The sequence below is a fragment of the Aedes aegypti genome, chromosome 1 (assembly GCF_002204515.2).
Source record: "Aedes aegypti strain LVP_AGWG chromosome 1, AaegL5.0 Primary Assembly, whole genome shotgun sequence".
Taxonomy (NCBI): domain Eukaryota; kingdom Metazoa; phylum Arthropoda; class Insecta; order Diptera; family Culicidae; genus Aedes; species Aedes aegypti.
The window spans coordinates 214024707-214039532 of NC_035107.1; the positions used below are offsets into that span (position 1 = coordinate 214024707).

Below are 14826 nucleotides of genomic sequence, written 5' to 3' on the forward strand. Positions count from 1 at the left end.
AATTATTTCCAATCAGTTTAATCATCACACCATATCATCTTATGAGGGAATTCATGGAGATAACATGATTAGAAAAAAATAAATTGTGGCAACCGAAGTGAAATTAATATGGCGGAACCATGATTGATAGATTGCCATCGACAAATGCTGTTTTATCATCATAAATACTCAAATAAGGGCACATAGTTAGCATTCGGAATTTGTGGATGTAAAATTGCCTTTATAAATGCTGATTGAAGATGATTCAGCTTTTATTGGCTTTTTATGGCAACTAAGCAGCATTCAACAAAGTTTGACAGTTTTGGTATGTTGTTTTGAAGAATATTCGCAAAAACAATGAAACGGACATTAGTTTGTCTTTTTTCCATCAGGAATAAGTGTTTGCAATGCATCGCAATGCATTCGCAATACATCTGAAGAGCCCAAATACTGATTTCAAAGGTATAAATAAGGTAAGTTATCAATATTCAAGTGCAAGTCAATCAGTTTAAAAGCAGCTATTATGACAACAAGGTGTATTATATCAATCTTTTATCGTAGCCGTCACAAATAAGTGTCATTCAGCCACCACTAGCAGTTTAAATGAGGTATTATTTGCTGCAATAAAGCTGGTCTTGTAGCCACAAAATTTTAACTTTATAGTTTTTCTCTAAAAGGTTTTGAAAACAACTTACAGCCGACTCACAAAATATAATCTTCTAGCAACGTTAAATGTCGCCTCTAGCTTTCCTAGCATTCACGTAACTGTCATAAAACATTAATAAATCCACAGGAATGCCAAATTGCTGTGGAATTGTTACTTGGGCGTGGAATCGTACAACTTTATTTTTCTCCCATACTGAGCTGGGCCAGTCTAATAGGCATAAGGCAGATTTTCAAAGTGTATTTTTGCAATAACATAATAAAATACTCGAGTTGCAAGAATTTTGACATTATTTTCAGATTCAGGAGACCCAAATTTAGTAGAGAGGGAAAGTTTTTATTCCTTACTTTGCTTTTTTTGTATGGTAATCAATTTCGCCCCAGTGTGTCATTTTGATTTTTGGATATTAAAACAATTTTTATGATGTGTTAAATATTATTTCATGAAAAGTCGATTACATAAACTGACAAAGATCAACAATGGAGTACTGATTTTAGCGAAATTTATTTGATCATATTTGAATTCCGAAGGACAACACAACAAAAAGTTGTAAAATAGTTATCAATTTGCCCCCAGATCACGGAATGCTTCCTTAAGAGCTCAGGAGTTCTCTCAAAAAACTTCGTGGGAGTTCATCAAGGGTTACTTTCAAACTTAATCAAATTTTATCAGATGGTATTTTGGGATTTCCTTCCGAAATATCTGAAAAAAATAAAAAATTTCACTTGTAATTTTTGAAAAAAAAAATCTTGATATTTTTCTGGAGATTTCCCTGGTTATTTTGACTGGTAAATTCTTTGAAGACATCTTTGGGAAATTTTTGGTGGATGTTTTAAGAAAACGATAGTAAAATCATTTGATCTTTTGATTGTCCTGAAAAATATTTGAAAGAAGCTTTGAAGGAATTCATGGTTGAATATCTGAGGTTAACTTCTTTGGTTATCCTCAGAAAAACTCTACTTTGAATTTTTAAAGGTATCTTAAACGGAATTCTTAGTAAGTTCGTGCAAATCGCATCTCCTGAATAAATCTTTGCGGTTCATTTTGTAATTTATCTGAAGGAAACTTTGGGCAAATTTATTAATTTCTTAGGCATTTCTTTCACCAAGAATTTCGAAACCGATCCCGGCTCAAAAATACATTTTTTTAAATGTTAATGTATCATATTCTATTAAAGCTGTAAATGAATCATTGCATTCCAGAGCTACTTCGCCAGCTAGCATTTTCACTTCCATGGCAATCCACTGGAAGTCCCCTCTATAATTTTCAGTAAACTAATGTATATCTAAACAAGAATTGAGCAAATAATTGACATAATCCATCACTTTAGTCATAATTATACGAAAGCTATTTGTTCCTCGTTTATTTCAACATTCGATTTCACATCAGCGCCTTACACTCAGATGGCCTTCATCTTAATCTTAATCTTAAGACAAAAATATTTTCGACAAACTTACACATGCAAGCGTGTACACGAACTAAAAATAAATTGGAATGTATTTTTAATTCGATCTTCGATTACGGATGCTTGTTTAAACCTGGCAGGGAATTCCAATCATCTAAACCAACAGCAATCGATTATGATTGATGACAAAGGCCTTGAGCTTGTTTATAGGGGAACTTGTTTGTTTATCACGAAACTAAATATTTGAAATCAGCCTGAGATGGAAATATTGTATAGGACGGTATGTGATTCGCCATTCCTATTGGCTTCAATAGGGCAATATTCAAAACTGAAATGGAAGTTTGAGAAATTTGAGGATCCAGCGTAGTGAGTAGAATACAAACATCAGTGCCGCTGCTCGGCGGCCAGTGAGAGAAACTTAATGTTCGAAAGGTTGTTATTTATACTTTTGCCGCTGGCGCCAACTGTTAGCTCTTAAGAACGAAATAAACAATCGTTACCCTATTCAGTTGCGTTAATTATTCATGACAGTTCACTTTAGCACCGTCTGTTGACAAAATCTTCAATCTTTTGACTAGGATAATGAAAGTCCTTGAGCTTCTGAACAATTTTACCGAAGACACCACCTTTTTAAGGCGAAGTAGGCCGTCATTGAAATTTGTACGCGTCGTTGATGATTGTTGCTAATTCATCTCACGATTTCGAATCAAAGAAAACCAGTTGGTTTTGCACTGACACTGCTGAATAAGTATCAGCATACTTTATGCATGTAAGCGCGTACAGTGATAGTTTTTCAAGTCAATAAAAACTATCAAGACTGAGTTTTATCACTTTGAAATGCAGGCTGAAAAGTCATCATTTTTGCCAAAACGAATGACGAGCTACTTAGCCTTAAGTGGTCAGGATCCTGAGATATTTGCATAACAATAGTTTTATGCTTACTTGCGCCGCCTATTGAGCTACTGATCAATTTAGCCGAAAACACTTTCTTAGAGGTCAGGCTCCTGCGATAAGCAAAGTACGGACTTGAAAAGTAAAGCACTCAAGTAAAATTTCTTCTTTTTAACAAAGTAATTTTGACAGCCGATATGTATAAGTAATGTCACTTATACTTGCGGAATAATTGAGCGGCACATTTTTCCGTACAGAAAAGTAACAGCTCCATTGGATTAGCACGGCAGGCGTTACCGACGTTATGAAATCAGCTCTACTTTTCAGCAGCATACAGCTCAAGTAATTTCGCTAGCAGAACCATTCATTGACCGTTTCTTGTTCTATCCTTTTGCACAGTACTTATGAACAGCGTAATACCGAATATCCGTAAAATAAAAGAATCATGTTCTAGCGCCATCTGATGACAAAAAAAAATTTGCCGAAGACGCCTTCTTTTCAAGTGATCAGGATCCTGAGATATTTGAAAAAAACAAGCACCGCCTGGCGGCAAAATCTCGAATTCGTAAGTGTATTTCTAATGGCTTTATAGAAGCTCTCAAACGATTTCAAGAAGTTATTCGGGTTTGTTTAGCATTCCGAAAAAAATAACAGTACTTTGGTTTTGACTAGGTTGGAAACCGGTCACCATAGTAGTTCATTATTACCCTTTATCATATTAGTTTTGAAGTGTTTCGAAAGGATTCCGTCATTTCGGCAACACTGTAGATTCTAATCGTCAACTAGTCAGGGGCTGGTCAGTTTTGGCTGGAAATATTTAGATATAACTGGATATTTATACTTGGATGTCTGCCTTAGATTCAGAGGTCATCTGGTGATGCTGGTAGTTCCAAGGGTATTCAGAAGTATTCCAAGAAAATCTTTTAAAACTACTAGAACCTCTTTTGTAATTTCTGGGAATGTTTTAAAAAATCCTGAAGTCATATGAGAATGATTTGAGTACATTTAAAAAAACATTACGATTAATTTGTCATTGTTGGGAAGAGCGGAGTTGATCGAACACTTTGTTTATCTTTGCAAAGAAAAAACTTTGCCTAGCCTCGTCTGACTGAACTCCGATAAACAGCTTGTAAACCCCTGGGAACCGCTAAGGAACTACTGGAAATCTCAAACAACTACACGAGGGCTCCTCCACTTTTGGGACCCCCTGGGAAGCAGTGCTGGAAAAGTTCGCATCACGAAGCAGCTCACGAGTGTATACCAACGCATAACAAACATCACACACTCGGGAACTGGCTAGGTGTGAGTAAGTCCGCACCCATCTGCTCAGGAGAACATGTCAAAAGAAATAGCAACAAGATTGGGAGCGTTTACTCGCGAGTAACCGAGCAAGGTGTGATTTATTATGGTTTTGACAGGCAAATCAATTGTATAACCACAGACAAACAGACGTAACACCTAGAACAAATTTCTTCAAAATCCATCGCCCATTTTACACCATCATCATCTGGTGAGCATGTTGCACGAAAAGGTGTTTCGTGCAACAAGACCGACAGATGGCGGTAGTGTGAAACGTCAAACGCAAATAAAAACGATGCGCGCGCCTCTGGTTGTGAGATTTGTAACATAACGAATTTTAAATGATCGTTAAATGAGTGGTCGATGGAAATTTCGTCAGTGTTACGTCTGTTTGTCTGTGGTATAACCATCATTTCGACAGCAAACTACTAGTTTGTAGTCAAAAGCCCTTGGAAACCATAAATCTCGGAGGGGAAGCAGCTTTTTTCTCAAAAGCACAATGTGACTCTGAACAGCTCCGAACAGGTTCGCGAATCACTTTTAGCTTCAGTTACTCGGGAGCCGACAGATGTTCGTCACTTTCTATCACTGCTGGGAAGCCCTTTGTTTTGCAAATCTCTGGAAGTTTTGAAACAACAACAAAATTAAGAAAAAACAACTCTTTATTTTTCAAAGAAGAAAAAAGAAATCCACTAAGCAAATCATCATCAATATTCTTTTTTGACCACGTGGCTTTCGACAATCAGTCCGTTTTTTTTTTTGAAATTTCTAAGAAGCATCTTGGAAACCATGGATACTATGAACTTTCAAAATCCCCTTTAAAATTTATGAATTCCCAAGAAACTCCTGGGAATGCTTCGGATACCCTTGGCAGCCTTTTGGTTATCCTCAAGAAACCTCGAAAAATCCATTGGATACCCTTCGGCACACCCTTGGAACTGCTAGTTACCATTTGGGAATCTTGAACCTTCGAAACGTTTGGGAACATTATTATTCCGCACAAATGTGTTGCAAACAGAACCCGAAATTGATGAGGTGTATTATTTATTAAATAATAAAAGCTTTTAATCATAGTTATCGCATCTTTATGAAAAATCTCATAGACCATGGGACAATCATGCATACAGCTACAGTATAAATCTAGTTGCTCCGTTCTGTGACATCTTTTTCCTGAGTATCTTGCCGTAGACTCAAAACACGATAGAACAAGCACCGCTCTCTCATTCCACTTAACTTAAACCCAAATTTCCGTTCGCTACAACGCCATTCTAAATGCGCGCAAGAACGGTAAACAGCACAATTCATTTCCCTTTCGTGGCTGAATGAAAAACCGAGCGCCCATCCATCGACACTTAAATTTATCGGTTTTCCCATTCATCAACCGGCACCGGGCCGTGAAATTCCTCCGCCGCCACTCATTTAAGCCAAGTGCACACGTTCCTCCACAAAACTATAGTCTATAGACTATATTCCGCCAAATAGGGGAATTCGGGGTAAGACCGACACCCTAAGCTTATTGATAAAATTTGTGTACTTTCGCTTGTCAAACGAACCTAAAATTGTTGTAGAATCACATATTGGTTATAAATCTATCAATCCTTGCGATCGCTGGATGATATATTAAGCTTATATAGTGATTTAAATCAAATTGAAATTTCATCCTTTTTAGGTGAGACAATTAAGAGTGCGGGTAAGATCGACACCCTGTTGGGGTAAAACCGACACTTCCATTTTGAGTAGAATTTATACGTTGTGAACATCACCATCACAATGCATATTTAAAAGAATGCTTTAAACGTGACTTTCGACATTTATGACCCCTTACTCCAAAGGATTAATCACATATTACGTAAATTATTGAGGAGAGGCCAAAGATCCACTAAATATATGTGAAAATTTCAAAAGCCCCATGCTAAGGTTACAAAGTTGGGGTGAATACACATGGATATAATTAATTTGTGTTCATGGAATGCTTACGAAGATGAAGTTTTAGCGAATGATTGGTTGTGGAAATAAATACTGTTTTATTATAACAAAACAGAAAAGTGTTATTATTTTTAGATGATAAAAACTGTCGAACCTCATAGTTTGTAAATAAACAATAAGATTAATTTATGTGAAAACATTTCAAATTCTGTTAATTCTGCAATTTAAAATGAGAAAAATTTCTTCAAGCTTCATCAAATTATTTGAAACGTGATAACATAAAAATATTGTTTTAATACTTAATGATAGCTTGTGGCAAGTCATATAGTGTCATATTTTACATGTTAACAAATTCGCCATCCATGAAGTTCACTGTAATTTGAAATTAAAGACTCACATAAACTACAGAGATAGTCATCCGATTAGAAAGATTCCTTGAAGTTAGATTATGAAGCAAAGAAAGGTGTCGATTTTACCCCAAATGAAAGTGTCGATCTTACCCCGAGTGGACATTTATTTTTCAATAGCGTTTTCAGCTGTCGAAAAACCAAACAATAATTTCTCCTTCATGTTGTATCAACGTAATAATAGTAAATGATGATGTAGACGCAGAACAAAAAATGACATTATAAAAATTTCACATGCGAAATAGTTAAAGAATAACAGCGAAATATTGCAACTGCTGTTGCTTCTATGTTATCCAATATGGTTTTGTTATTTATTTTGGCAGTTTATCGGTAGCGTCAGTTGTAATGTCATTCGAAACACAACATTTCACAAGTTAAGATAGAGCGTGGTGGAAATTGCATGAAAATCTGCTCAAAACATGAAAAATCAAAGGGTGTCGAGCTTACCCACAGTGTCGGTTTTACCCTGATTTCCCCTACGCGAAAGTGAATCCGACGCGTGGATAGATTTGAAAATAAACAAAACCACCGACCAACCCGACTCGTAATCTGCCCCCCCATTCTTGGTCTTGCTCCAACGTAATTCCCCATTCGTTACAACCTGTTGGGTAGTAATCGACGCTAGATTTAGTACACTCTTCAACCGAGAGAACGGGAGTCGATGTACCCGGATAAAATCGTATTATTCAGTGAATGGATTAATGTACAATATGACGTATTGGATTCAATAAAACGTATTGCAGTTGAATATCGAAGCAACATAATTCTTGTTTGTAGATACAATTCAAAAACAATCTACAATTATGTAAAAAAATACTGTTTTGCTTTTTCGTGGTTCTGAATATTACTATTTTCGTCAAATTAATTTTTGTCGTGTAAAACAACTGTGACCGTAACTAGACTGACAGAAGTTAACAAAGCATATTCAGAAAGCAAGCCACATTATGTGAAAATATTTAAATATCGTCGGTACGATTACCTGGTAAGTTGTGAGTAAATTCATAAAAAAAAAACAAATTCTATTCTTTTCGCCACCATTTAGAATGCATTTTTTGCATAGTTTGTTATTGTAGAACTTCAAAGGTTTTTAAAGGAATACCACAATTGCTTCATTCAACATACTGTGAATAAAAAACGCATTGATCATTCAAAACAATACATAAATTATTTGTTTTACAGTTGGATCTTTGAAAAACCATTTGAATCATTGTTTTGTACAGTATTGTACTCAGTTATGTAAGCCCGAAACAAACAATATATCGGATTTTGGCTAAGGAAGGCCCCATAATTTACTGTATTGTACTTTGTATTACAATACGTTATATTGTTTTCGTATGATGTTTTTTATCCGGGCAGCAGGCCCACAATTTTAACGATGTTGAACAATACATCTCATAATACCACGGGCCCTCCAAGCGTGTCAACCCCATATATATAAACCGTGGCCAACATGATTTTGACATTTTTGGGAAATTGACACTTTTGGGGAATCTGACAGTTTTGGGTTGTTCACGTTAACTTATAACTACTCATTAACGTGGGTTTAAGCTGGGTAAGGCGCATAATGACGAAATTGATTTTAGTGTGATATTGCTCAAAAGTTACACGATTCCTAGAAATATGCAAGTAAATGAGTAAACCATTGTGTAAGCCACTGAATAAAGGGAGAAACTATCTTCAACGTGTTTTTGTTGTTAGCTACGGGGAAATCATCTTTTGCTGGCCCCCTGCATAATACAGCGGCGAGGATTACGACTTTTGTCTACCGTGCGTTGTCGTTTGAATTATGGCCACGCTTTGTGACGCTAATTGGTGGGCGATGAAGCTCGAAGCGTTCAAATCTTCGGTTCTCCCCCATGTCATGTCATGTAGCAGCGCCAGATGTGTTCGTTTCGGGACGGAAAGCATCTTGATGTCCCGTTGAAATTTATTGTCTCCCAGGATAGACGACGACGACGACGACTGCCTGTTGCTGATGGAAATGATGGTGCTTGGCTACTTTCAAACAGGTGGCAGATTTTCGTTGAGGAGGAAAAGTTGTTTGAATTATTTGAAGAATTTTGATATAGATATAAAATTTGTTATGGAATTTATTGTTCAATATTGTTAAAATTATGGGCACGCTACATCGTCTTGCGACGCCGTGGACTAGGACACAACATCTTCAGCGTAGTTTTGCTGAACAGTTAACTGTGCATTCACCTCTAAGGCTATTTGGGCTCGAATTCATCAAGTATTGAGTGTTTTTGTCAAACCACTAAGGCAAGGGTCCTTTTGCCTTTTCTATCTTATTGTCTGATTCACGGTGATGAAAAACGGACTGTTCTACATTAAAGTGGTGGAAGAAAGTATCTATAACTACACAATATCGAATCAAAAGGATCTATTCCTACTAGAATCATACGAGTACTTTTTATTACCAATAAAACATATAACAAAAATCATTTCGATAATCATTGTTCTCAAGAATGGACTATTGATTTATCCATATAATCAAAATTTTCAATGGTGCTCCTGGTAGGAGGCATAGATCCAAGTAAATTAGGCTACATTAGCCATAGGCTACTATGTGCTACAGCAAAACAGCAGTGTTGCTCTGAATGTAATTGAATGATCATCTCAGCATGATTTATAATTTGTTATCTATAATAATAAATTATTCTTACGCGTCATCAAAATGTGTTCTTCAGCAAACTTGTAGGGGGAAGGGGGGGGAGGGTGAATACGGATGAATGAGTAAATGGTAACATTCTTTATGACTACAGAAGCCATTATTCAAGGAGTGGCATCTTGAGCAGTAGACATGTAACAGATCTGGTCATAACTAAAATTCTGCTATTAACCTTTTGGAGGATTTTGAAATCTTAAAAAAATATATTTTGCAATTTGAATAATTTCATAAATGGTTTTACATGACTATTGATCGCATTAGGCATTCATATTAACGTGATAATCCGACTCTGTGTCACAGATATGATCCTGGTGCCCTTAAGAAAGTGATAATCTCTACAATGTTGACCAACTTATACGCATTCAGAATTGATGGGGTCACTTCTGACAGGTTCCTAATGCCTCACATAAAGTGATTAGTTTTTCCAATGCTATTAGATTATTTCCCAATGTTCTAAACCCAAGCAACCAATAGTTCGGATTGTTCTTAAGCAGTGAACTCCTTAGTTTACTTTTGGTATAAATCTAGTTTCAGTGAAACTTTCTCGCTGATTAAGAGTTCACTGCGGACATTAAATGAACTTGATTCTCAGAAAAGTAACTCATGAACTCATCAACAACTTGAAAGTTTAGAACAAGGGCGAATTGAACTTATTTGGTACTTGAAGGTAAAAATCAAACTTAAACGAACTTTATATGAACTGTAAACTCCGGTTAATTACTTAAAAAGTAAGCTGATTAAGCCATAACATGCCCTTTTATCCGAACTTTTGGTTGCTTGGGATGATTCATGCAATAGGGTAAATGTTCCAATAGTGGTGATACTAAGGACAATTTTACTTCAATTACCGCTCAAAATTCAAGAATTGCAATAAATGTACAGTCAAAGCTCGTTATAACGAAAACTTTTATTGCGAAAAAAGCTCTCTATAACGACATTTTTCGGTCCCTCGAAGTATATTTCAGTGTTATAATAATTCTCTATAACGACTTTTCTCTATTACGACGGTCCCTTGCGATGTCGTTATAACAAGCTTCGACTGTACATATTATTGTTGTATAGGGAAGTAATGACCATTTACTTAAGCTAAGCATGCTGTTTCGCTTAAGAAAGGTAAATAAATGCCTTAACTGAATTGGTCAAGAAATTTCCTACTGAGAGCCTCATTTGAATTGACATTTCTTCTCAACTGTAGGAATTCAAGAAATGCGATTTTCTTGACCATTTCTGGGAAGAAATTTTCCACGTATTGCATGGGATTCTCCATTATGGGAACAAACTATTGGTACAAGTGAGACAAATTCAAGCAGCCTTGGTGATACCCAACAAACAATTATGCTGAATAAGAGTTTAACAAATCATTCTCCAGCATATTTCAGCTGAAGAAACGGTTATTCAGCTACTAATGTTACTTGGGATTTCATGAATTTCAAAGCAATTCAAATGGCGTTTTCAACTATTTCGTGTGTCAACAAGCCCAAACGTCGATAGCTAGTTTCGGTTCTGTGGCTCATATAAATGGCACTACTACAACTATAAGAACACCCACAACTAATAGATAACTTACCCTATCGAGGATTTTTTTCTCTTAGGGGATCAGCAACCTTTTGGAGTGAACCAGATCCCGAATGGTCATTGTACGATTGTAGTTATACTTTTCCGTCTGTCATTTCTCTGAATGTAATTCCTTTAAATGTCAACTCTTCAAATGTTCTTTTTTGTCCGAATACCATCCACTCGAACACGTTTGCCCGTAATTTGATATATAGAGGTCTACAAGCAAACTGCCACGAATACCAACGCACGATCAATTTTACACAAGTCGATTTCCTCAGAAACAAAAAGTGTCGATGTTTGTTTGACATCATTCGAGCTTTCGGGCAACGTCAGTCCAACGAGGAAGTGAATGCTCGGCAGCAATTATGTTTATATTTTCTTTCTCACAGCAAACAAAAGCAATGTTGTGACAGTTCTCACAGCAAACAAAGAAAATGTTGTCAACATTGCACTACTACGTAGGCAATTGGATTGGTCTATAGTTCGAAAGGTGCAGGAACAGGCCTTTTCACGAGACGTTTAAAATCAGCTGATCTCGAAGTACTTTGATGGTTCCTCTACCGATGTAAACAAATGCATACACACGGGTCTGTCACATGAAAAGGCCTACACGCTTCATATTCACTATGACCACTGTGCTCTATTGCTTTGAAATAGCTAGTTGCAAATTCAACATGGCTGCCAAAATCAATGATGGGCTACTTTAAACCGAGATTTAGCTCTCACATATTGTCAGGTTGCTCAGTAACGAATCACAATGTATTGATACTCGGCTCCTCATGAAATTTGTTTGCAGAATATTTGATAAGAATTATTATTAGCTTTATTTACGAGTCTTTCAGCCCGCGGCTGGTTCGTCTCCACTCGATAAGAGTGAACAGAGATTCGGCATTTTATATTCAGTGAGTATTGAATTCACCGGACGCGAAGCATCACAGATTTTTATTACTCATTCTGTTGTCGTTTTAACGTAACGTTGTCGTAAAGCCTGATTCGCTGCTGAAAATAAATTTCTTGGCCTATCTTGATGCATGGGAAATTCCTGCAAGGAATCGATCATGAGATCGCAGTACGCAGTTGAAAATAAATCATCTTCACCTTAAAATATCAAAACTAAGATTAAAAAAATGATCTCAAGAAATCAAATAGAAAACTGTTTTTGGTATCAGTGGGAGCAAATGGAAAATTTTTCTTCTTGGCCTTATATGCCCATATTCACATAACAGTCCCATTTATATAGGAAATCTCATAGAATTTTGGTTCAATATTTCCACACATCCTTATGTTACTTACAAGCACTGTAATGTGAAGTGGTAATCATGCAAAAACATAATTTAAACCTCCTATAGAACGATTTTTAGATGATCGAGTCATGGAAGCGTACCCAAAACAAAACTTTATGGTTACTATTGTCGATTTCGTTTTTGAACTTAGGTTGGAACTGGCGAAACCCGTTTCAACGCCAACCCGATTCAGGTTCGACCGAACTACAATTTGTTGACGTTTGTTTGTTTATGTGTTGATCGCCGACCCAGTTCCTAAAAACGAAAACGACATATGATGGTCTCCTAAAACAGCTTTGCATTCCTGATCCATAATAGAAAATAGTACCCTGCAACAGCTATTCAGCAGAATATTCGAAAATGTCCGGTAATATACTTATATCTAATTCATAGAATGTTCTGGAACTTTTGAAATGTTTCACAACAAAAAAAAACACTACAACAGCAATAAAGCCACGTGCTTAGGTACCGTTCATAAATTACGTAGTAGCTTTTCGTTGGACGTGGCTAGCCTCGTTGGGTAAGCTAGGTGTGTAATTTTTTAATTATTTATATTGAGTAATGGAGAAGAAGAACCATTTGATGCCGAAAACTACGGAGAAACCAAATGTAGTACAGTCTACTCTTGATAACTCGTTATTGAAGTGACCATCGGGTTATGGTACCTTTAGACTGATATTATGTAATATAGGCTATATTGATATCAAACGTCATACTTCTCATTGTCAGTGAAAACTAGATATGAGGTTTCTGATATCAAGAGAGCCTATATATATTACGTAATATCAGTTCTAGTCTGAGCGTAGTATTAGGGAGGTATCGAGGTACAGAACACAAAACCAGTGTTAATGCATTACAAGGGATCATCGAGTTAGCCATGAAAACCAACTTTTACTATGGTACTTTAACTCGATTCGAAATACAAAATATCGAGTAAATTGGCTTCCATTCTGAGCTCGATCATACTCGGCAAACGTTATTAAGATTCGGTAAACGTTTACCAACATCTCGGTAGTTTTTTTTTTAACCGAAATTTGACAAATAATTAACAAATCAGCTGTTGGGTTTTCGGCGAATCCGTTTACTGCGGTCAATTTTCGAATTTGAGTGTGTACGTTTTTATAGAGTCTTTGCTGGAAAGTAGAACTTTTGGAAAAGTTCACCTCTTCGCAGTTATTTCGGTGAGTCAAATCGGGTAAAATTGACTCCAACTTTCTTTTTCATCAATTTTACTCAACTTATAAGCGGTTTCTTCACCACCGCTTAGGCCTTAAACCTGGTTTAATCGTATGGGTAAACGTGGTTTACGGCTTAAGCGAAGGTGAAGAAATCGGCCCTTATTGGAATAAATTTGTTTTTATAGTTTCAACAACGAATGTCATGTTAGAACTGAATTAAATAGTTGTATCAGCATTGATTTTGCGGAACTTTTTTGTTAATTATCGAACCTCCTTGAAACCGGTCTCAGATAGGTCAATTTTATTTTTTCTTCAAAATTGGAAAATTTTTGGTGTCATTTTGAAAACCCAGCTAGAACCTGGTCGCTGGTTCACAGTAAATTCCCTAGACCCGTCATCTACGTGGCCAATATACTTGCAATGATTCCCCACGACCATGTCTGAGTTAGATTTTCAATATGATGAAGTTTAACACCCAAATACAGACACACACACACTTCTTCAAATTTTGATGAAACTCCACGTTTACTATAACCAAAGACAAATTAAAGACCTCCATGTCCCTTGCAGTTGCCCAAAATTTTTTGGCTCATAAGGTAATCTAGAATGCCGTGAAAAGTGTACTGTGACTGATCTGCCAAACTTGGGTTGGCAAGAAAACTCCAGCTTGCCAACGACAATCAAGGCAGACTTGATGAAAATCGCTAGTTTTCTTTTATTGTGTTCCTTCGATCGTTCTGGACAAACATGGAAAAAGGACTTAATTTTCTATGCATTTCATTTTCGTTTTTATTGGAAAAAGTAAAATGATGCGTATAAAGTATTCAATTATATTCAATCAGAATGTGACATTACTTTTGAATAGGCATGAATAGCTTTTCAATGGATTTTTTGTCACATTTGATAAAATGCAAAAATATGTTTTAATCGATTACGAGGTTTTATCATGTTTGTCCATTGTTTAAGATCTGGGCTCACAGTGGCAGTTCGTGACAGCAGAATTTCGGCTCATCTTGACGTACATAAATTTCGTATCGGTTTCTCCCTCCCAGCGAGGGAATGCACCAAATGCAGTACTAGAAGTGGTACCCAATCTGAGCCCGAGTGGGACGGACCTGCTATAACTGCTTCTCAAGTGTCTTGATTTTTGATGAACATATGTTCCAAATAAAATAGTGCTCTTATGAGCAAGTTAATGGAAGTTTTAGATCTTACTGTCTTATTTGGTGTGCAATAGGGTACTACAATGTTTAATGAAATCTTGTTTTTTTTAGTAAAACAAAAGAGCATGTTACTGTAACTACTTTAGCAATTTTTCCCGCTCAAATAACGGCTATATCATATTGAAACTTTAAGTTCAAAATTGGGTCCATAAATGAACCTTGACACTTAGTCGACAAAAACACCACAGGGCTTTTAGTTTTAACACTGGGGTTGTTCCTATCTGACATTTCGGAAGGGACACGGAAAACAAAATACACCCAAAATTTGAGTTTAAGGCAAGGGGTGCGACAAAATCTAAAGAAACGTAAAACAATTTTTTTTTTTGACTTGAACAAACGAAAA

General features: G+C 36.3%; 1 protein-coding gene across 11 annotated transcripts in view; it reads right to left on the reverse strand.

Moving 5' to 3' along the window:
* Positions 1-14826, reverse strand: part of LOC5572167 (filamin-A) — a 391843-nt gene that overhangs the window by 13874 nt on the left and 363143 nt on the right. The window lies entirely within an intron of this gene.